Raw genomic sequence first — 24,020 nt, forward strand, 5'->3', positions numbered from 1 at the left:
GTTGAATGAGCACATTCTTTCAGAATCTGAAGTGTTTTAACTCAGTTTGGTTGTGAAGTCATTGATTCAGTGTTAAATAAGCTAAGTTTTTCAGAGCCCGTGAAACTTGTAATCTTGTTCTGATGACAACCATTTATATTCTGAAATCTATAACTGTATTTCAAATTTTGACAGCTTTATACCACACGATTTTGGCACAACTGTCTCTTCCTTATAATTTCAGAAGCCTTCACAGCCTAGAAAGCTGATATCTGTAAATTACTTTATAATCAGTGGGCTCTGCTAGACATGGAAGAATTATGTAAATTAATAGATCAATAGTAAATAAACTTTCAAAGGCTTAGGTATTTTTACTTATAATAGTCAATTATTTTTAGTAATGGATTAGTTTTAAACATACATTATGTATTGCAATTAAGTAATACATTGTCAACTTTTAAAAAATTTTAAACTTTTTATTGAAAATGATTATGGCCAAAGTAAAATTGAATAAGACTATATTTATTCAAATATTCTTTAGTATACATATTTCAAAACATCATATGCATTATAAATACGTACATTTTTGCTTGTCAATTAAATAAATTTCAAAAAATTTTAAAGACTGATGCTGAGAATATAGGGATGATGAAAATATAACCTTGCCTTCGTAAGTGTTTACAGTGTAGTGAAGGAACCAGATGAGTAAGAGGTAAGAAAAAGTTTGATAAGTGCTTAGAAGCACCTATTAGGGATATCTAAGTTTGTCCATTAACTACAAGCCTCTGAAATACTTTTCATGTACTTAATTTTTGTGCTAGGTCAGACTGTGAAGCTTGTAAAAACATAATGATTTGGATATACCCACGCAAACTATAACTTTCACAAACAAGTCTGATGTAAACTGAATGCACATTCAGTGTGGCTTATCCTCTACAACATGGGATAGGAAAGGAGACCGTAAGATTACAGATGTGACCTTACTACTTTATTTTTATCTTCTTTCCACTACTTCAGAGCTTATAACATGTTTCCACATGTTATTTCATTTCGTCCCTGTAATGACCCAGTGAAAGAGATAACACTCCATTTCTCATTTTAAAAATGAGGAAATGAAGTCTAATAAAGTTAAGTAAATTGGTCAATATGACATACGTAGAAACTGACAATAGCTGGACTTTGACCTTTTCACTACACTGATGCTGATTCTGTTGGTTTGAAATGTCAGGACTAAATAAAGATACATTTTTTTTTTAATGAAGAAACTTATACCCAAAAAGATGAATGATATATCCAAATTCACATTCCTGCATTTTAGAAAAAACACCTGTGTTTAGATAAGAAACATTGGGAGGAATTATCGGGCTTGCTAACTCAACAACTGCATAGAAACAATGTCTTGGAAGGACCGCTGGATGTGACTGGCATCAAAAGACCTGGGTTCTATGTTCTGCCAGATTGCAAGTTATTTGTGGAAGATTGGGCACACCTGTTGCTTTTCCATTTATCTCTATCTATCTATCTATCTATCTATCTATCTGTCTGTCTGTCTGTCTATGAGGACAGAGTCTCGTTCTGTTGCCCAGGCTGGCACGATCTCGGCTCAGTGCAACCTCCACCTCCCAGGTGCAAGCAATTCTCGTTACTCAACCTCCCGAGTAGCTGGGACTACAGGAATGCGCCATTGTGCCCAACCATTGTTTTTCCTTTTACAGAATATCTATTAGCTTCACTTGCTAGAAGAGGGGAAGGGACACCAGGTGGTGATTGTTAGCTTTTCCTGTAAGACGGAACTGAAGAGCTACACTCCAGGAGGGCACAAATAGAGAGATGAATAGTTATAGAAGGTTCTACAACATCTGTTATCCAAAAAGAGACCAGATTCCTGGAATTTAAAAGAACTACTTTGAAAAATTTCTGGAACATTTGTACATCTCTGTAATTGTCAGTTTAATCATCCAGGTCTTTTCTTGGGTAGCTATTGGCAGTAAAACCATTATGTATAAAAGGGGATAAGTTTGTATTTCAAAAGCAGCAAGGAAATGGAGCTTTCTGTAATACTCAGAAAATTTTGTAACTTTGTCTGTTTCTTAACTTTCCCCAATTCAGTTGTCTCGATTTTCCTGGTAATGTGCTGCATTCGTTTTTTAGGGCTGCTGTAACAAAGTACCACAGACTGAGTGGCTAAAACAACAGAAACTTACTGTCCCACAGTTTTAGAGGCTCAAAGCCCAAGATCAAGGTGGCAGCACGGTTGGTTCCTTCTGAGAGCTGGGAGGGAGGATCTGTTCTATGCCTCTCTTTTTCTTCCTGTGGTTTGCTAACGATCTCTGGTGTGTGCCTTGGCTTGTAGAACATCACTCTAATCTCTGCCTTCATCTTCACATGGCATTCTCCTTTTGTGTATTTGTGTCTCCAAACTTTCCCTTTTTATAAGGATGCCCATCATATAGGATTTGAGCCCATTCTAATGACTTCATCTTAATTAATTATATTTATAATGATACTACTTTCAAATAAGGTTATATTCTGAGGTACTGGAGGTTAAGTATTCAACTTATGGATTTTGAGGGGATTATGACAAATCAACCCATAACATATTCACTTAGCTGAGCAAATCACTGCACAGGTACTTGACAAGTTTAACAGTCAGGGTACCACCAGAGAAATTGAACAAGTAGGGGTGTGTGTGTGTGTGTGTGTGGGTGTGTGTGCACGCACGCATATGTGAGTGGAGAGAGACAGAGAGGAGAGATTGATTTGTTGCAAGGAATCGTAATGTGATTGTGAGGGCTAACTAGGCAAGTCCAAAATCCATAGGGCAGGCTATGAGAAGGACAATTTGGAAAGACTTTGGCAGGAGCTGATGCCACAGTCCAAATGGGAGATTTTTTCTTCCTCAGGGAGACATCAGTTCTGTTCTTAAGGCTTTTGAACTGATTAAAACAGGCTCACCCAGATCATCCAGGATCATCTCCTTTACATAAAGCCAACTGACTGTAGACATCAAGCACATCTATGAAATACTTTTACAGCAACACCTAGATTAATGTGTCATTGGATAATTGAGCACTACAGCCTAGCCAAGTTAACACATAAAACCGACCATCACATAAATAACAAGGAAGGGAGCAAGAGGTACTTACTATATTATATCTTGAACCCAAATGAACTAAAGGAAACAGTCTTGGGTGTATTATTAAGTATCGCTGGGCTAAGTGGTTCCTGTTTGAGGGGCTAGGTGTGCACAGAGTTTTCCTGCTGCTTTGCCACAGCCCAGCACTATTGGTGTATTTCTCCTTTTACACCTTAACACAACCTCCTCTCTTCCAGTGGGCATCTTGGAGCTCCAGCTTCATTCTTCCAATTCAATCCTGTGCTCTCTAAAGAAAAAAAAAATGCCCAAAGCAATTTTCACCCCATCACACACTGGTAATCATTTTATTTTTCTGATTATGTTTCCCTCTCTCTTTCAGCCCTTTGGTAAATTACGCAGGGACCCTTTTTTCTCATTCTCTCTTTTTCTGTCTCTCTGTGTGTCTATGCTAAGTGCCAGCTGTCATTGCTTGGCAGATAATTACCATTTTACAAACAGTATTTAGGGAAATGACATCAGTTTCTGAATGTAGGGCTGTCATAGCTTATTCATGGGGCTTTCCTCTGTTAACCACCTTCCCTGTGTGCAGGCAGGGTGGAATCAGTGGGGATTAAGGGGAGGGGAAAAGGGAAGACTTCTCTGCTCCAAGCTTTTGGAGAACAATTGCATCCCATTTGTCACTGGTAGTCTGACAACCCTTATTTCACTCCTCCCAAATTCCCCTTGCCATATTTTGCTTTTTGTGGATAAATAAATGAATGCTTGCATGAGTTCAGTGGACTAGCTCTCCCATTTGCAGTGTTTAATGCAAAGCTGGTCAGTAGAAAAACAGAAACTGCTGATTTCTGTCCTGGATGGTAGCATCAGTTGAGTGACGTGGAGCTCGCTCTCTTTTAATGTTCTTGATTGTTCTGTTGAGGGAAAAAATCCTAAAATATTATGAGGTACAAACTAAAATAGTTTAAATTTCTTAAATTCGTTAAATAATCTGCCTCCCAGTAATGTTGGTAAAGACCCTGTTAAATGCATGACTTCGGGTAGATACAAACAGGCTAAGAAAATGAGAAACACATGTATTAACTTCAGTTTGAGAGTCAACTGGTGTCATGAAAAAGCACTGGATTTCAACTTAGGTAATCTGCATTCTGTTCTGAACCCTTTGTTAAGTAAGATAAGTCATTTGGTCTATCCAGCCCTCAGTTTCTCACTATAAAATAATAATGACAACAACAACAACAAACTTTCTATGTGTCAGATGCTGTTCTAAGTACAGATGCTTCTCAACTTACAGTGGTGTTACATCCTGATGTAAGTTCAACACGTTGTAAGTTGCAAGTGCATGTAATAGACCTAACATACTGAACATCATATCTGAGCCTCGCCTACCTTAAATCACATAGCTGGGAGCTGTGGCTCACTGCTGCTACACAGCATGGCAAGACAGTATTGTACTGCATACTGGTAGTTTAGGAAAAGATCAAAATTCAAAGTACAGTTTTAGTGAATGCATATCACTTTTGCACTATGACAAAGTTGAAAAATCCTAAGTCAAACCATCATAAGTCAGGCCATCTGTACTTTATTTTTGTTAATTAGTTACCCCTCTGTTGTTATGAATATATTCTATTACCCATATTTTACAAACCAGGAAATGAAAGCACAGAGAGGTTTACTGGGTTAGATGTTAGACAGTCTAGGTTCAGGTCTTTGGCCACAGCAGGGGATGACTAGCTTAGTGTTTTCAACAAGCAGGGAAATTGGTGAGAATGGCATAAGAGATCTTGCATATTAGTCATCTGAGGATCCTATAACATTAGGTAGAATGCCTGTTTCTCCCACCTGGCGTCTCTGTGATCCATTCTTGTATTCTTCCCCAAGTGAAGTATCACTAAGAAGGGAAGGCTATATAACTTGGAAATGCTTACCAGGTTGATAACTATTGACCTAGATGGTTCCTGGCCTTCCTGAGACCTAAGGAAAAAGATTCTATGCTGGCAGCAAAATGGGCTGAATAGCTAATGCTTTGTAAAGTTGAATTACAATTTTTATTGAATCAGAGAAGTGATCTGAATGAACAAGTATTGTGAGTTCAAGTTTGTGGCAAGTCATTTGGTGCATTTTTATAGTAGGAAATCATAAGTAGTTTCTGACTCATTAGTTGCCAATTTTCTTACAAAGATCTCTTTAGTAAGAACGGTCCCTTAGTGTATAAAGCTGCAGCCCTGGTGGCCTGATTCCTCCTCACTACAGCTGAAGATGCTCTTACCATTTTTGATTCTACTGGAATTTCACATTTGCTTTCTTCCCTACCACAGCTATCCCCTTTCTTCCCTTCCTTTTTCCCCTTTCTTCTCTTGTTACTTAAGTGTAGCCAGAATTGCATCAAGGGTAGATGTGTTCCTGTCACTGTAGCTAGAACCGAGAATGAGTTTGATATTGAATAAATACAATACACTTGGCTTTAGGGCTTATGATTTTATGAATATTATAACTTAGTAATATGATATTAGGGAGATAAATCAGATTGTATGGGTACAACTGCAACCCCAAGGAAGCCTCTGGTTTGGTGGACAAAACACACACCTATGTTTTGTCTTGTGTATGTCATGTCTGCATGCATGTGTGTATAAACACCTGTTAAACCTGAGAGACTTCCTTTTAAATGCTGACTCTGCCAATGTTGGTTATACAACATTAAGAAAGTCATGTATTTTTAGCAAAAATTAACCTGGCATGGTGGCAGGTACCTGTAATCCCAGCTACTTGGGAGGCTAAGGGAAGAGAATTGCTTGAGCCTGGGAGGCGGAGGTTGCGGTGAGCCGAGATTGCGCCATTGCACTCCAGCCTGGGCAATAGAGTGAGATTCTGTCTCAAAGGGAAAAAAAAAAAGAAAGTCATGTAATGTTAAGTTTTCTCATTCATAAAATGGAGATAATAATAATTTCCCTGCAGTACTGTTATGACAAAAAGAGATAATATGCCATACATACGTTGAAATTTAGTGAATAGTAACCATTATTATCAATCATGCTCTTATAAAATTACTTCTATAAGGGACTATAGAGCCACATTCCAATAAACAACTTCCATGGTATTTGTAACTATTTTTTAAAATATTGAGAGTTATCTGCGGATTATTACAAAACATTCCCTTTTATTTAATTTTATATTTATAAGTAAAAGATAAAAGCAGGAAATAAATTACACTTGCCTTAGCAACTAAGCTAAATATAATGATTCAGAGTTTATATATATTCTACGTAAAAATAAGTCACATTTGACATTCTGGTAGAGATTTGGTGAAAAGACCAAATAATCATACACAAACATACACAAACACACATACACACATGCGTGCAGACATAACATACACAAGACGTAAACATACACAAACACACATACACAAATTAGACATAAACATATACAAACACACATACACACATGCATGCAGAGACACACAGATACACACACACACCCTGTGTTCAAACAAGACTGTCCTAAATCCTTCCATTTATTGCCTATCTTAATGCAACTTTTCTCTGTTCTTGATGTAAAGTTTTCATTTAGCATAACTTTTTGTTTTAATCACATCAACTGAAGAGTCATGAGGTTTATAAATTTGGAAAGGAGAGCTTTATTTCTTATAAAGGGTTGCAGCCTGCAGGGTGGCCATTCTCACAGTCTTGGAAGCACAGCCTCTAGGCCAGAAGCCAGAAAGAGGCACTTCCCTTTTTTCTTTTTCTTTTCCTTTTTTTTGAGACAGCCTCTTGCTCTGTTTCCCAGGCCTGAGTGCAGTGGCGCAAGGCTCACTGCACTGACTTCCCCTGACTTCCCAGGCTCAGGTGATCCTCCCACCTCAGCCTCCCACGGTGCTGGAACTACACGTGCGCACCACCATGCCCAGCTAATTTTTTATGTTTTGTAGAGACAGAGTCTCACCATGTTGCCTAGGCTGGTATTGAACTCCTGGGCTCAAACGATCTACCCACCCAGGTCTCACAAAGTGCTGGGATTACAGGCGTGAGCCAGGGTGCTTAGCCCACTTCCCATTTTTCTATTGTATCACAAAAGCAATGAAAATGGCTCCACAACAAACAAACAAACAAACATTCTTAAATATATTTTGACACTTAGAAGCTAGAAAGACAAAGATAGCCCACAAATAGGCTTTTCTTGACTTTTTACATATGTCAAGTATGGGTTTATCAGATTAGCTAGTTATATGGAAGTGTTGAAATGTGAGACAGTTAAAAAAAAAAAGGCAAGGGGAGGGGAATTGAGCATTGAAAAAAAAGCATTAGCATAGAATACAAACTGCCTCCCTCACACTCATGCCTCGGGTAGTGAGAGAGACTGTGAGCCCGAGTCTAGTGTGTTAGACATTCATTATCCACTGATTCAAATTTTCTCTTTATAACTTTTCATATGATTAATATATGGTTCAATAACAGAAGGTCACAAGGTGTTTTAGCTAAAAGAAATTCCCTCTGATAAAACAAGGCATTCACGTTCTGATGAAATATTTTATTGGGTAGGTAAGAGTTTTTACATGAATGCTATGACTACAGGGGGAAAATGAGATGTATAAATAAAGTTATTATTTATTTACAGTCCACCTTGTTCTACAGAAGATTTAGAATAAAAACCAAGGTAATTATCTGATTAGGCAAGCAAAAGCAAAAAGTAAATAATCAAAATTTTATGAAACTAAGCTTTATCTATATTATATATATATAGGCATACATACACACATTAATCTATGTATCTATACATATTTGTATTTTAAACTTAAAATTTTGGGTTTGTATTTCATACACTTCGTTTAGAAGCAATAAAATTTGGTAAGGAAGAACTACTAATGAGATGATAAATTATTCTCTGTGATTTGAAGTAGATTATTTATGTAAAAAGTTGGCAGAGATAATGTTATAGTAGGGTGGAGAAATTTTGGGGTGTAAGAATACTTCATCTTGGCTGGGCGTGGTGGCTCATGCCTGTAATCCCAGCACTTTGGGAGGCCAAGGCGGGTGGATCAGTTGAGGTCAGGAGTTCAAGACCAGCTTGGCCAACATGATGAAACCCCGTCTCTATTAAAAAAAAAAATAACAAAAAAATTAGCTGGGTGGTAGTGGTGCGCGCCAGTAATCCCAGCTACTTGGGAGGCTGAGACAGGAGAACTGCTTGAGCCTGGGAGGTGGAGGTTGCAGTGAGCCAAGATGGCACCACTGCACTCCAGCCTGGGCAACAGAGTGAGACCCTGTTTCAAAAGAAAAAAAAAAATAGACCATTTCATCTTCCTCTTCCTCTCAAGGCTCCATTTTTCTTCCTCTTCCTCTCAAGACCCACAGACATTATGTCCCCACACTCTAAGATGCCCACTGCCCAATATGATAGTCACTTGCTACATGTGACTAATGGGCTCTTGAAATGTGATTAGTCCAGCTGAGATGTACTGTAACTGTAAAATTCATACCATTTCTGCAACTTGTATGAAAATGTAAAATATTTCATTAATGTTTTTGTATTAATTATATATTGAAATAATATTTTATATATACTAAGTAAAATAGGCTTATGAAAATTAATTTACCTGCTTATTTTTACTTTTTAAAAAGGTGGCTACCAGGTTCTTAAAAATTACATATGTCCCGCTCATTCATTGCTTGCATTATATTCCAATTGGAGAGTATTGGGCTAGACATGCAGTTCTAAGCATAGAACTCCATGAAAGGTCATAAGCAAATGATGCAGTTAAAGAGAATCAGAACATTCCTGTTGTGGATTTGGTTGGGGCAAGCTTTTAACCTGGTGGTAGTGTGGAAATAAATTTCCTCACTGTTATCATACAGACCTAATTTAGTGAAAACACAATTTCACCAGCTCCAGGCCCACAGTGAGCTACATCGTGGAGGATGAAAGTGAGCCTCGTTCCTTTCCTACTGCACTGGGCATCTCCACAAAGGTGAAAGGAAAGTCCAGCAAGTAATTCCACCTCCAGCTGCTGCTTCCTAAGTTAGAGGGTTTTTACTGTGCCGAAATAAGATTATGTTTGTGTGTTATTGTTGTCTTTTTCATGCTAGATGGGGGTTGTCATTCCATTGGGTCAATATCTCTTCAAAGAACTTCTGGCTGCTGAAAGGAGATAGTCCTCACTTTGCATTTGGGACACAATTGCATTATTTAGTGGAGAGGCAAGATAGTTTATTTCCTGTATCAGATCTGCCGTTGCTTGCTGGCTAGGTCACTTAACCTCTCTGAGCCTTAACTTCCTCATGTGTTCCAAACTCTGATATTTGATGATTCCATGAAGCACATCAGGGCAGTTTTGTGCCCATTTATAACTTACTCTCTGCCTGTACCTATACCTATACCTAAACTTGCCCACCTACCTATTTTCTGCTTGTTCTTCATCTTAAAACCACGAAGACAGTGGGAATCTAATTCATTCAGAGCTTTCATGGTCGAGGAAAACATGTCTAGTAGTCTCTTGTTAGCTCCCAATTCCTTGTTCTAGTAGTCTCTTGTTCCCCCAGTTGCTATGGCAACACAAGCCCTGGAAACTTGATACGTCTTCTTTAATACATCTTACTTTGAGAAACCTGTAAAAACAATATTTCTATATGATGCCAGCATCCAATTCATTTTAATTTAAGGCTCATGCCAGTTAGAAAAAGAAAGATCCATCAAAATAATATTAAAAATATATATATACACACACACACAAACCTTTAGGAAACAAGGCCCTAGATACAGTAAAAAGTAAGAAAGGAACAGCTACATTAGAGAGATACCTGCAGAGCTGTCAATCTACAAGTGTTTGGCAGTGGGAAATTTTCTTGGCAAAGAGAAAAATCTCTGAGAGATTTAAAGATTCTATTGAAATTCACACTGTGAATTGCCATTTCCCACAAAGGCCCCTTAAGCTGAGACAGTGAATGAACACAAGTCTCCCTAACTGGGCCAGTGCTGACAGCCTTGGCACCACTTGTCATATTTCAGCTGCCTCTCCTGTCAGCCACTGAGTGTGTGGGATCCTCAAAGGCCTGGTAAGAGGCAGGCAGAAGGTTTTCTCAGGGCCTTGAGAACTCCTGGCTAGGCTACAAGCTAAGATGTTTGCTCAGTCACATTCCCTGTGTGCTTCAAAAACATAATAATAATAAAACAGATTTCAAAATCACTTTAGGATTTAAAATCTAGTATATCTTCCATTTGAGTTCTCTGCACACCTGAAACTCCCTTCCTTTAATCACCTTTCACCAGCATTCAAATACCACTGGTGGATTGACCAGCAAGTTTGTTCTTTGTAGCTAATGCCACCTGAGTGGCTTGTTTTTATTGCTTTTCTCATCAACTCTGTATTTTCAACTCTCATCTGATTCCCTTCACTCACACACCCTTTGAGGTTTCATCTTTTGTTGGCTTTGATATATGTCTTTTTACTCCTATTTGGTTGTTCACAGTGTATTTGAAAGCACTAGATTGAGAACCCAATCAAGAACAGATCTGGGTTCTTTGTCTTGATTTTCTGCATTCTCTACCCATGACCTTGAAAAAGAGTGTTTTGTTTCTTTCTCCCTCTGCTCAAGATTTAGGAAAGATTAGTGCAATATAAGTGATTATATCTGAGATGGTAATGAAATTGGGCAGGACTAAGTCTTTGCAGAGAGCCCCCTCATTTGGGATTAGGAGATCTGGTTACTATTGCTAGCCTCAAACCAAAATACAGATATGAAGCAAAAAATGAAGGACATGCTAGCATTTGAGATAATATAAGAATGAATACATGAACTTTGCAGCTATAATAGAGATTAAATTTAAGGCAGATTGTAAATAATATATATGTGTAGATAGATTTAGATGTATATATATAATTTGTGTAACATTTACATAACATTTTATACATATATTATTGTTAATGCTTTGGTAGTTATTATTAAAAGGCATTGTTTAAAATAAAGTTATACTTTAAAGCTTCTCGCCTGCTTGGCCAGAGTTCTTTTATTGAGGCTGTAAACTGGCAGATACAATTATCCATGGTCCCAGGAAAAGGCAGATATGGCAAGTATCAGGGCTTTATAGATCATTAGTCACTTAGCGAGATACTCCATGCAAACCTCTAAGTCAGTCTCCCTTACACATTTCTAAGCAGCACTGTAGAGCTTCAGATCAGAATGACATCCCTGGCGACAGACATGTCTTATAGGCTATAGATTATGTCAAGATGTCTGTAGCCCACCCAACAGTTGCTGCAGGAATTACCAGCTACCTCCCTCCACAAGAACAAATTACAAACACTCTAGAGACTTAATTTTTTTTTTCTGTCATGCTTACTGAAAGGAAAGCAACATCCTGCTCAATATCAATAGTTCCGTGCAAAATCTCTCCCTTTTGAAGTCATTTTGAAAGTACAGAAGTTAAGTTTGTGTGTATGGCAGACCTAATTATTTCCTTTTGCACTATGATTGTTGAAGCATCTCATTTTTGGAATAGATATGTCTTTAAACAGTTGTCTCTAAAGTGAGTTTGCCAATCCTATATATGAAATATTATTTTTCCCATTATGTATCATTTAAATTAAGTTTAATTCAGCAAACATTTTCTGAGGGCCTATTATATGCCCAGTACTGTGCTTAATGTATAGGCTTTGGAGATGAATGAGCTGCAGCTGTTGCCTTCAAGAAGCTAGCAATCTAGCTAGTGAATCAGACCTCTCAGAAATTAACTCTGGAAGAATGTGATGCATGCTATAATGGTTGGATGAAAAAAAATAGAAGCAAAAAATAAAGAATAATAAATTCTCCTTGGATGGGTCAGGGAAAGCTTCACAGAAATGAACTGGATCTGGGCTTTGAAAGATGTAAGATTTTTTCAAGAGTGAAGAGTTAGAGGAGTGCGGTCCAGGCAAAAAGACTGCAGATCAGAAGTCACAAAAGGCTCAAAGACAAATTGTAGAGAGCGTTCATGGAATGGAAAAATTAAGAAAAGAAAAAAAAGAAAAAGTGCTGTGTCTGCAATGTATGGTAGAGGATTCATAGAATAGTGGAAAAGTACTAAGTGGCCGTATTCTGAGCATCCTTGGTGTGTCCTCTTAGCTGGCACCCAATGAATCTTTTAAGATGTGAGATGTCATATTAGATTGTTTTTAGAAATATAACTCTAATGGCATATGGAGAATGCACCAGATGAGGGAAGAGATTGAAACCAGAGAAACTAATTTGTAGTGATGGTGTGGATCTAAGCTAAAGACAGGAATGGTAGGGGGGATGAAGACTGGAGAATGAAAGGCAAGAGCCATTTTAGAAGCAGTGTGGAGAGAACCTGGTGACTGGCTTTGTGAGTAAAAGAGAGACAGGCAAGGAGCGACTTCTCAAGATTTCTTGGCTAGAATGACTGGGAGGATGACGACTTTTTGACAGAAATTTAAAACACTGGAGGGTGGAATAATCAGAGAGAAAAGACGCTTATTTTAGCTATGGATATTTGCAGTTTGAGATGTTTGTGAAACACCCAAGTAAGAGGTCCAGTAAGAAGGTAGAGAATTCATGAGAGAAGTCAGGACTAAAGACACAAATTTTAAAATCATCAGCATCAGCATGTAGGTGAGAGTTGCAACTCTGGTAACAAATGGCATTACTAAGGATGATCTTCTTGTAAGGTAAAAAGAGATAAAGACTTCCAGAACTCTGGTGTATATACCACCCTTTAAGGAGCAGGTAGAGGAAGAGGAGGAGGGAATATGATGTAAAACAGTAAATAAAAATATAAACACTCAGAAAAAGTGTGATTGTTGAAGCCAGTTAAGGAGAGCATATCACAAAACTAGAATGCAAGGGAAGCGGAGTTTGTTTTGTATTTTGCTGGATCAGCTTCGGTAACCAAAGCAGCGCAAATTTAGGGGAGAGGAACGGCTCAAGAGAATCCAAACTTGGCTTCTATTTTGCAATCTACCACTTGTTCTCTGTGGGATCTTAGAAAATGGCATAACCTTTCTGAGCCTCGGTTTCCTCTTCTGTAAAGAAGAGTTTCTTATGCAAATTTTTTTAATCTACATACGGCACCAGGAAAAGGTGGCACACAGAGTAGGCAGCTGACAAATGGTAGTTCCTCCCAGTACCAGGCAAACAACAGAGGTCATGGTGCGAAGCAGGTGAGTCTGAGCATCGTGGTCAGGGAAGCACTGCAGCAAGAATCCTGGTAGGAAACCTAAGCTCTTGGGGTTTAAATTTATGCAGTAAGCTAGAAAGCCTGCTGCTTTTGCTCATAGCTGCAGAGGGAGCCTTCTAGTCAGTCTGTTCCCAGAAACTGGGACATTGTTGACCTTATGAGCCAGAGTGCATGGTTATTGTCAATACCTGCAAAAGTTGTTGAAATAAGTCAGTAGATATGATTGAGACACTAAATGCTTCGTATTGGGGTAGGTACTGGGGACACAGTGAAGTTAAGGAGTTAAGATAGTGTTGTCATTGAAGAACTTAGGAGCTAGTAAAGATGTGAATACAGAAAACAATTAGGAAATTATGCTAGGCCCAGCGGTTAGATATTATAGGGAATTAGGAATGTGGAGTAGGCGAGTGAGAAATAGGAGGTAGTCTGAAGGCTACCTTAGACTTGAGGAAGCAGATTTCCAGAAGTTCAGAAGAAAAGGTCTGGGTATTGCCAACTCAGAGACATTAAAATGGAAGACCAAATGGGAGAGTTTTAAAATTCATATTCTATATCTACAATCACAAATTCCCAGTGAAGCAGAAAATGAAGGCACCAAAAGAAACCAAAATGGCAGATTTCCCTTTGGAAGGCACTGTTTCCAGTTTACCTGTCAGAACCTCTGTTTGCCCTGATACTAAGGTCCAGCTAGCTGCCTTGAGTTTTCCTCTCTACAAAGATTCCGAGGCAATGAGCCTTGTGCAGTTCTGAATAAGCCTGAGTGGGTGCAGCTGAGAGAGATTAGTGTTTTACAGTGCACTTCACAGCACTTGAGAACAGGCAGGACATTCACATCACATAGGATGCAGACTCACATCCATGCCACTGGGTGCTCACACCTACTGAAAGCAAAATGCCGGGCAGGCCACCTTGAATACCTCCTGTTTCAACTCATCTATGAGGTCCTGAGGTCACTAAGGGACACAAGTATCTGAGGGTCAGATACCCAGGGTTTATGAGCCCTATGAGGATTAGCAAATGTACATACCCATAGAGTGATAAAAATGAGGTGATGAAGCAAGCAATAGTTTGAATCTTTGCTTCATAACATGCTAATTTTGCTACTTTAGAAAAATTTGTAGACTTTTTCAAAGCTTAATTTCATTATGTATTTTCTTGTATAAAACTTCATCATGGGTTTGTGTAGGAGTGAAAAAAATATATTTGAAGGTGCCTAGCACAGAGCTTGGCATATGGTAGGTGCTTAATAAATATTCGTTGACTCTGAATCTGAAATAATTCTTCCAAGATCTTGCTATGCTGACATTTGCTGTCTGGCTCATGTGTCCATCTAAAATGCCAATGAATCCCAGATTTCAATTTCCAGCCGAGACTTCTCTTTGACATCCAGATTCATATATTTCACTGCCTTCTTAATATCTCTGTTGGGTTGTCTTCATAAATACTTCTAACTTAAAATATAAAAACCTGAACTCCCAATCTTCCCCCTAAACTTTCTCGTACCTTATGTGTTCCCATCATAGTTGGTGGCAAGTCTCTCCTTCCAGTTGTCTGGCCCTAACATCGCAGAATGGCCTGGCTCCTCTCTTCCCCTCACACCCTACCTGTGAGGGAGCCCACCACATCATGTGGCTCTACATTCAGTATGTGTCCAGAATTTGACCACCTGTCTCTACTTTTATTGCTATAACCTTTATCAGAACTACTATGAACACTAGTCTGTAGTACTGCAAGGCCTTCCTAACGAGGTTCTTGGCTTCGTATAGTTATTCTCAACAGAGCAGCCAGAGTGATGCAATGAAACTTATAAGAATATGAATTAATCATTTTAGGTCATAATGCAAGTTCATAAATGTGTGCTCTGTTTTCTGCTTTCTTTTTGTCATTTGGTGAAGGTCATCAATTAGTGAACAGAGAGAAAGATGGAAGCCAAAGTGGTATGGGTGAGATTTGAGAAAAGAGGCAATATAATTACAATTGAATGTTGCAGAAAATTAAGGAGCATGAAGGTTAAAAAAGGATCACTGAATTTGGCTACTGTGGAGTTACGGATGACATTGAAGAATGCAATCTCAAAGGAGAAGTGAAAAGACACCATTTTTGAGTGTTTACAGGCTATGTGACCAGAAATGGAAAAAAGAACCATTGGTAAAATGTTTATCTAGTTTGCTGGTGAAGGGCAATGGCAAAAATGTGATGACAGTTCAGACATTCCCTGAATGAGCTGGATCACCAGTCTTCATAAAAATTGTGACTATGTGTAAATGCCAGGAGGTCAGAACTCTCTAGGCTTTGCCTCCTACCCCATGCTCCAGAGGATTTTATCTTTGTTTTATCCTGTTCTCTTTTTGTGTTTTTATGCCATGGTGGGACTGCATGTGGTTCAGTTCATCCCTCAAATTACCTTGTTCCGTATTGTGCGACCGGTTTACAAGTTGAGTGTTCCTTATTCAAAATGCTTGGAAGCAGAAATATTTCAGATTTTAGATTTTTTCAAATTGTGTAATATCTGCACTATACATAAACATTCCCTAATCAAGGAATCCAAAATCTAAAATGCTCCAGTGAGCATTTCATTTGAACATGTCAGTTCTCAAAAAGTTTCTGATTTTAGAGCATTTCAAATTTGGAATTTTCGAATTAGGGATAATCGACTTGTACTAGGTCCATCCACCATGCTTTACTTAATTCCACACCTCAGCACCTGTAACTAGTCCAGGCACCAAAGACTTCAGCCCTTGTCCAGTGCCTTAGACTCTTGCTAGTGGGATCATTCAGTCAGGTGGGGGTTAAAATAATTATTTATATTTTATCTTTTGAGAAAATGAAGGCAAAAGAAAGTAGCTAGGAAAACCATACAGAATGAAGACGCAGGAAAGAGCAAGTTATTGATAGACGAGGACAGAGGAAGTGGGGGATGGGATCAGGAATTCAGGAGGAAAATGCACTTTTCCCAGGTGAGAAATTTAGTTCATTCTGGCATTTGAGCATGAACTACAGCAGGGAAGGCGGCTCATGATGACCCCTTGGCTAAATCTCCAGGGTTCCTCCAGCTACCAGACCACTTCTTCAGGACCATACAGCTACTGCTTTGACTTTTCTCTGTCACTCTCCCTCCTTCCAAATACCTGACTTAAGCTTGCCTGGCTGTACTGTGGCTCAGCTTGTTCTTCTAATTGGAAGCAGGAGGTTACCAAAGTCCCAGGTCCAGCAACACAGACATTTTTTGTAGTTTGTGTTTGCTATGCCATTAGTGGCAGCTTCAAGCTGAGGCAAAGGCATTCTAGAGTCATTGTTCCTCTCCTAGAAATATTTTAAACCCGGGCAGAGGTGAGATTATGATATCTTTTTTCCCTACCCGCAAAGCAAAGCCTTCTTTTTACATAAACTGAGCTTCAGACAAAGAAAACTAAACAAAGAACAACAGTAACTCCCCTTGGCGGCTACTCCCGGACCATTTTATTGCCAGGCCATTATCTAAAGCCTCCTGTGATTATAAAATAGCTTTCAAGTTGAAATCTTTTTTTCATTTTTCTCTTCCTTCATTAAGTGATTGTTGCTGCCAATATAATTTTTGTTCTGGACACACTTCTACAAAAGACACTTGAGCTTCCTTGTCCTCTCTTCTCAAGGAGCACTTCCAGTAAATGCCATAATTAAAATGCAGAAATTAGTCCCATCAGACATGATCATATCTCAAGATTCAAGTTCAAAGGCACTATGCTTTGAGAATTCGAAATTGTTTTTCTTACTGTTATGTACTTCTCTATCAAATTTTTGTTGTGATTTATAGTTTACATCAAAACATAAGCCTCACCATATTGTAAGCAACTTTGAACGAGGTTAACCTTTTTTGTTTTTTGTTTTTTGTTTTTGGAATGCCCATGATATTTTATGTATGGTACATGTCTAGTAATTGGATTGAATGTTTGTTTCATTCATAGAAGAGATCTACTTCTCCTGAAAAATCGTCCAAGCGTTGGCTGTCCAGTCGATAAAGTCTAGTGACCCTGGGCATGAAACTACTTTTCTTTTCCCTGCACTGTTATGCTTACCTGGGTACAGAAGCCTTACTAACATGACAAAGTTGCCCCATTTGACTAAGTTCTTCATTAGCTTACATGCAATTGGACATTTGTTGCTGTCTTTTGAGAGACAATGCTATTGCCATGAAACCTCAGTGCAATATCGAATCAATATAAACTCTGCATTTGCTGAATTTATAGTTCCAGTTGTGTGTTTGTGATAATAAAGACACTCAGCTCTTGGAAATGCTTTAGACTCTTGATTCTGTTCTAATAGTTGTGAGGTGGATGATTACTGGCAGAGACTCATTTTTCATTTTCTCTGTGAAAATATAATACAGGAAGGACAATTTTATGGAGATATGCTGTAGAATAAATGCAGGAAATATCAAGGACAATTAAGGTAACAGGATATGTACAAGATGTGGCAAGATAAAGAGTGGGAGATGGATAGAGACAGAAATAGCCACAGAACTCTCAGTTGAACCAAAATGCTTCATATATGGTGCCTCTGGGTGGTCAAAAAATGTTTTCTTTCATAAAATTTTCCAAATATAAACATTAGAGAAAATATATGAAGTCTGGCAAAGGTATTTCTCACATTTCATTAATTCAGAACTCTAGTTAAGTTTGTGACCGGAACATTAAAAAAAATTAGTTTGGAAAATTAATGTTTTCAGCGCACCAGCATGGCACATGTATACATATGTAACTTACCTGCACGTTGTGCACATGTACCATAGAGCCTAAAGTATAATAATAATAATAATAATAATAATAAAAAAAAAAACAAAAACAAAAACAAAAAAAAAAAAAAAATAAACAAGATTATTAGGGAAACTTCTGTAAATTATTTAAAAAATGGTTTTAAGGATTTTAACATATTCATAAAATGGAAATTCAACTCCTATTTATAAATGAGGCTTCCCTATACAATAAACCAAATTCAAGTAAGATCTGTAATTTGAAAATACTTTAGTAGTCACTAGTTGAATTATTATGAGTTCTTATAGACCAGAGCTGCCTTTCATTTTAAGGACATGTCTAATTTAGACACGATCTGATTTTGATGGGCTTCCCCTCCTGAGGTCAAATTCATGATTCTTAATGTTTTTCTCCATTATCATCAACTTAATTATCGGTTAATACTTATCAATGTCACTAATATCCATGTCATTGCTCATTTGTTTACCAAAGAGAACTTGATATGGCTCATCACATTTAAAACTGATTTCAGAGTATGTACAGATATTAAGAGTTCTTAATTAATGTTGAGTATTGAATTTTTCTATTTTTTAAAACACGTGGTATTAATTGGAAGATATTTCTTTTGTGGCTTCTCCCTAACTCTCTGGCATTTAAAAATAAGATTATTAACTTCTGAAACATTTATATATCTGTGTTCTGTTCAGTTATACAGCATCCTAGGTAGATAGACAGATAGATAAAGATATATTTTAGGGCTGTTTTTTCCAGATATGAAATTTTAACGAATATTTTTTTAAAAATTGGGTTATATTTACATAATGGTATACTATGCAACAATGAGAACAATCTATGACTACATGTAATAATATGAATTGTGTAACGTAATATTGAGCAAAATAAGCCAGCTTCCACTTCTTTTAAGTACATAAAAGACAAAATGTATGCTGCTAGAAGTCAGAAGAGAAGGATAATGACTGTAAAAAAACATGAGGGAGCTTCTGAGTGAGGTAATGTGCTGTTTCCATATCTGGTGCTAATTCAAATAGCTATGTCAAATTTGTGAGAATTCATCAGGTGCTACAATTATGATCTTTGCACTTTTGTGTATATTATGCTTTAATAAAAACATTTAAAATGTAATTTTAGTAGAAATATAAAGATTTCTGATCCTGTAGCCTCAGTCAGGTCCCTAGAAATTTCTTCAGATGCTGCTGGGAATCAGAAAAATAAGAAATAAAATATAGTTTTTAAATGTGCCTTTTTAATGTGTCTGGAGACTTGTTAGATAAAATAGTTTATACATCTAATAGATGTTGTGAAGCAAAAATAGAAATATATTCCAATTGTCTCTTGCCATCAAACCTTGATTATTTTGACGTTTCTCATCTAAGATGAGGTTATAGTCCCTCAAATGTGCATCTTTTCTATTAAAATATATTCACTAAGAAAAATGTAATTATCATATTTAATTAATATTTTCTCATTACTTTTGAAGAATCGAGACAGTTCATTGGTTTGAGAAGAAAAAATACCTTGCATAAATATAATTAACATAGTTATATATACATAAGCTTATCATTTACAATCATATTTCATATGCCTATAACCTGTTATATATTAAACTTGGTTTTGACCTAATTCCAGCCTTGGTTTGGTATTTGTTTTTAATCCCAAGCATCATAAATTATTCCTTTACATGACCACATTTATTGAGTTCTCTTTACTTATGGGATAAGGCTACATTGGGCAGTTTGAAGACCAAAGTCTTTATTTAGAACTAGAGCAAGGACTACGGAGAAAACAGCTACACTACCAACTTCTCATACATATCTCTGTACCAGTGTCCTGTCTCTGAGAGTACCACAGAAGAAAGGCCTAGCTAAATTTGTTAAATAAGTGTACTCAAAGAGAGAATATTTGACATTTTCTCCTAGTGACTAGCCCCCAAATTTACTTTAAATTTTAAATAGGTCGCAGAACATCAAATATCTTTGGAAAACAAATTTTCCATAGATTCTTCACTCAGATATGCTAACTTAGGGGATGCTAACTTGTCATTTAGCTCAGAGAGGCTGCTTCCCAACAAGATTTGCTGCATACCCTCGCTACAAGGCCTTCATTCAAGCCTCCACGCGTTTCCACCAATGCTTAAGGAGGATTAAGTAAGAAAATTGCAAATAGTCTATAATCCCTAAATCTATCTATAATCTCTATATGCAAAAACCCACACTTAAGATCACTTCAAGAATTAGAATTCTTGTGTCTCTAGTGTATCCATTGTGTTGATTGGCTGGCTGGTTTTGCATGAAGTAATAATCTCAAAAAATTAATATTACCAAAAAATAAAATTATGAATAACTATACAGTTATTATGTTTTAGTTAAATGGCAGTCATTTAGAAGCACTGGGGCCTATATCAGAATCATAGTTCCAGATCCAGACCTGAAATCTTATAAATACATGAAGATGTCTTGTTGAAAAGAAAGTTTCCATTTCCTTCAATTATATTGATACTGATTTTTTTGCTACTTATATTTGTTATTAAAATTTAGCTATTATCCTAGTAGAAACAAATAAATGTCCATAAGACACATGAACTAATAATACAGTTTCATAAATTGCAAAGGTTTAGGTCAATCTATTGTCTTAAACTTTCAGTTATTAAATGATTTGGCGTTTATATAATTTAAATATTTAAAATGTAATTTTAGTAGAAATATAAAGACTTCTGATCTTGTGGCCTCAGTCAGGTCCCTTAGGTGCTATCCAAATTTCTGACAGAATTTAAGTATTTTATTTTATGCAAGTGAATTTTCATCCCATTTAGGTCAACTATGCTATCAATATCTCAAATAAAGCAAAACTGAAAAAGTCAAAAAAGGAAAAGGCAATTATTTATTAAATTATTTTATTTATTCCTTGATAGTTTATTATCTAGGCCAACCTCAGAAGGGAATTAGAAGTAGGTCCAGCCTCCTCGAGGTCTGATTTTTCTGTAATTACACAACCTTTATCCTTGGTTCTAGGTTGCAACTCTGAGATTCTCACTTAAGGCTCAGGTAGTACTCCATGTTTCCAACATCTCTTGGCTTATACAAAACCACTGTGTGGTGTGAGAATTTCATAAGAAACATATGTGAATTTAAAAAATAAAATTAAAAACTGTAAAAAAATTTTAAGAAACCTAATACCTGTTAAGGTGCTATCTCAAAACATCTCCCTGATGAGTATCTTAATGTGGTTTTATGATACCAATGGTTTAAACAAATAATTTTAAACCAAGTTTTAGGTACCTTAAAACCTAATAGGAAAATATTTATAATGCAGGAAACTTTTCTAGCAACAGAGATGACATCATGTAGATAGCTGGTTTCTGCCTATGGCTACAGTCAATCCAGTTTATTAAAAATTTAATCTTAATCCTATTCATCATCATTAACTCCAGCAATTGGCCAATACATTTAAATGAAACAAATTTTGAAGATTTAGAAGCAACGACCGTTCTTCATGACACCAAGAATAATATTTGCAGTTTAAGAAAATTTGTGTCTGCCAAATTTACAGGGAATAAAAACATCACGAACCAGATCATTTCATATAAAGTATTTTATGTCATCCTGAACCCAAAGACTTGCAGTGGCTTAATAGAGAAAATAAATTAATGTTTATCATCAACAAAGGAAAGCATTATCTCAATCTCTTAATGAGTCCTTCACACAAATTGAGATTTCAATGAGACTCTATCTCTAAAAATATAAAATACACTTTTTAAGTATTCCCCTGTGAAATGTTTTCGGCATGTATTCTGGATGAGCCGACTGCTGGACTAATGCTTGTGTGGGAAGAATGGCATGTGTTTCACCTGTTTATTTCTCTGAGATTTCCATTTTGACTTTCTCTCTTATGCTCTGGTTAATGGGTACTTAAAATGAAGTGGTACCCATTTTGCTTTATTACTTTAATTTCTTTAAAAGTGAGTTCTATTCCTTCTCTATTTCCAGTTCAAAGGCACCACAGAATCTTAATAAACTTCAAATGTATTTGGGTAGCTAATAAATTTAATGATCTCATCAACTTAAAAAATAGCAAGTAAAAGTAAGTGATCTTGAGACTAATAGGGCAATGATGGGAGAGGAGAGAATTATGCAGAATAGATGACAGTGCCCTTATTTCTGTCAAAATTTTCATGGAGAAAATGTGATCACTATTTTGCCTTTGTTATTTGTAGCTTGAAATGTACTCTACATATTCAGGACATTTTATCTTAGCAGTTGAAAATAATTTATAAATGTAACATTATCTGTCCTCTTTACATCTCAATAAACTAGACAGAAAATTTTTGCAATGAGAGTTGGCAGACAGAAAACAGAGTCAAAGATGGGTGCATAGCAGTTTAATAATGGCCAAGGAATAATTAATATGGAAGTGATAGTGCTTTCCTAAATGAGATCAATAGCGAACCTAAAGAGACTATTTTATCTTCTACAAACCTCTATGCTTTTATTTCAAACTATGTTGATATGATAAATTAAAATGGATATAAATGTCCTTTATTTAATGCATGATTATTCTTAGCACAGTATTACCATGAGACTTCAGTGGTATATACTAAGAGTTGGGGGCTGGAAGTTTCTGCCTCTGAAAACAAGAGTATTTTATCACTGGCTCTGTTTTGAATTAACTAATACATGTTTATAATAAAAAGTTGACCAACTTTTTGTTGATTTTACAGTTGTTTTCAAATTCTTTGCAAATAACCCCCTTATTCTCAGCTCCTGTGGGAGAGTCCTCCTACTATGTTGCCCTTGGCCCATCATTTCTTGAGGCTGACATTTCTTGAGGTGCCAACTAACTCTGTGAGAAAGGGGATATTGGCTGTATTTTACAGATGATAACACAGGTAGAAAATGTTAATTGGCACCACGTCTTGTATCTTGTAAGTTGTAAAAGGAAGCAATCTGATTTCAGACCCCACTTGGAAGTGCCACATTCTGCTGTCTGCATAAACATATAGTGTACTCACTGGGTTGTAGCATATTCAGTTAAGGTTAACCTTATTTTCCATTTTCCTTCTGAATTGATAGTTTTCAAGTTATGTGCATATTTCAAAGCTAAATTACAAATTGTAGTACATTAATAGAGGTTTACACATTTGATTTAACTGATTTTCTTATTTTTTTACATTATTTAATGAAATTCTTTATGGACTTATATTTTCTATCACCAACTCATTAGTATAGTAAATTGAGTACAGTATACACTGCATCAGGCTCATATAATCAAGCTCTTTTGTCAGATGATGTCAGATGGTCTTAAAGTTTGAAACTACCCCAACAAATACTTCAGTGATACCAACAAGCAGTCATTTTATTGGGCAGATATTTGCCATTAACTTGTAAAAGTCGTCAACTTGTCTTCTGAGTCAGGCTTTGGGGCACACATAGAGGGAGGAAAATGGTTTGTTGGAGCTTCTGGTATATAGTAATTTCACAGGTGTATTCAACTATAGTCTGAGTCTTTTCATTACTTATTCAACCATTACTGCAACTAGAGGGGCTATTGCTGAGGAGGTTTTGTGACAGTCTCAGTTTAGTGAGGCATAAATCTGGTACTGGAACAATTATCTCAAATTCATGTATAGTAAAGGAAATGAAGGAGTTCAAGAATTGTAATTTTTCATTATAAACTTGGTTTCCGTCAAATTGTATCTGTGCTACCATGTACCAGTTTATATCATTTCAGCTGCTATTTTCATGATATCATCATCAATGCCGTTAATACCCTTTCTATATACTTTAAATTCTGTTTCTATTTTGTATTTCAGGAGATATTTTAAGATGTCTTGAAAATCTAAAATTTAAAAAAATACTCTAAATAGGAGATTTAAGTCCCTTGTCTAATTGGTTATGTGGGTACTTAGGTGGTTTAAAAAACCTTAGAAATTGCCATTCAAATGAATATTAGTTTATGCATTTAACATTTATTGAGCACTTCCTGTGAACCAATAATATATTAGGTCTTACATACAGAGACAAAGATAGAATATT

General features: G+C 36.6%; 1 long non-coding RNA gene across 1 annotated transcript; it reads right to left on the reverse strand.

The window, feature by feature from the left end:
• Nucleotides 1–3,406: 3,406 nt before the first annotated feature.
• Nucleotides 3,407–8,819, reverse strand: LOC129058471 (uncharacterized). The gene is made up of 3 exons (XR_008523588.2): nt 8,667–8,819; nt 5,824–5,941; nt 3,407–3,987 (listed from the first exon to the last, which is right to left on the reverse strand). It is a non-coding gene; the product is annotated as an uncharacterized LOC129058471 (long non-coding RNA).
• Between the last annotated feature and the right edge of the window lie 15,201 nt (nt 8,820–24,020).

The sequence above is a fragment of the Pongo abelii genome, chromosome 2 (genome assembly GCF_028885655.2).
Source record: "Pongo abelii isolate AG06213 chromosome 2, NHGRI_mPonAbe1-v2.0_pri, whole genome shotgun sequence".
Lineage (NCBI taxonomy): Eukaryota > Metazoa > Chordata > Mammalia > Primates > Hominidae > Pongo > Pongo abelii.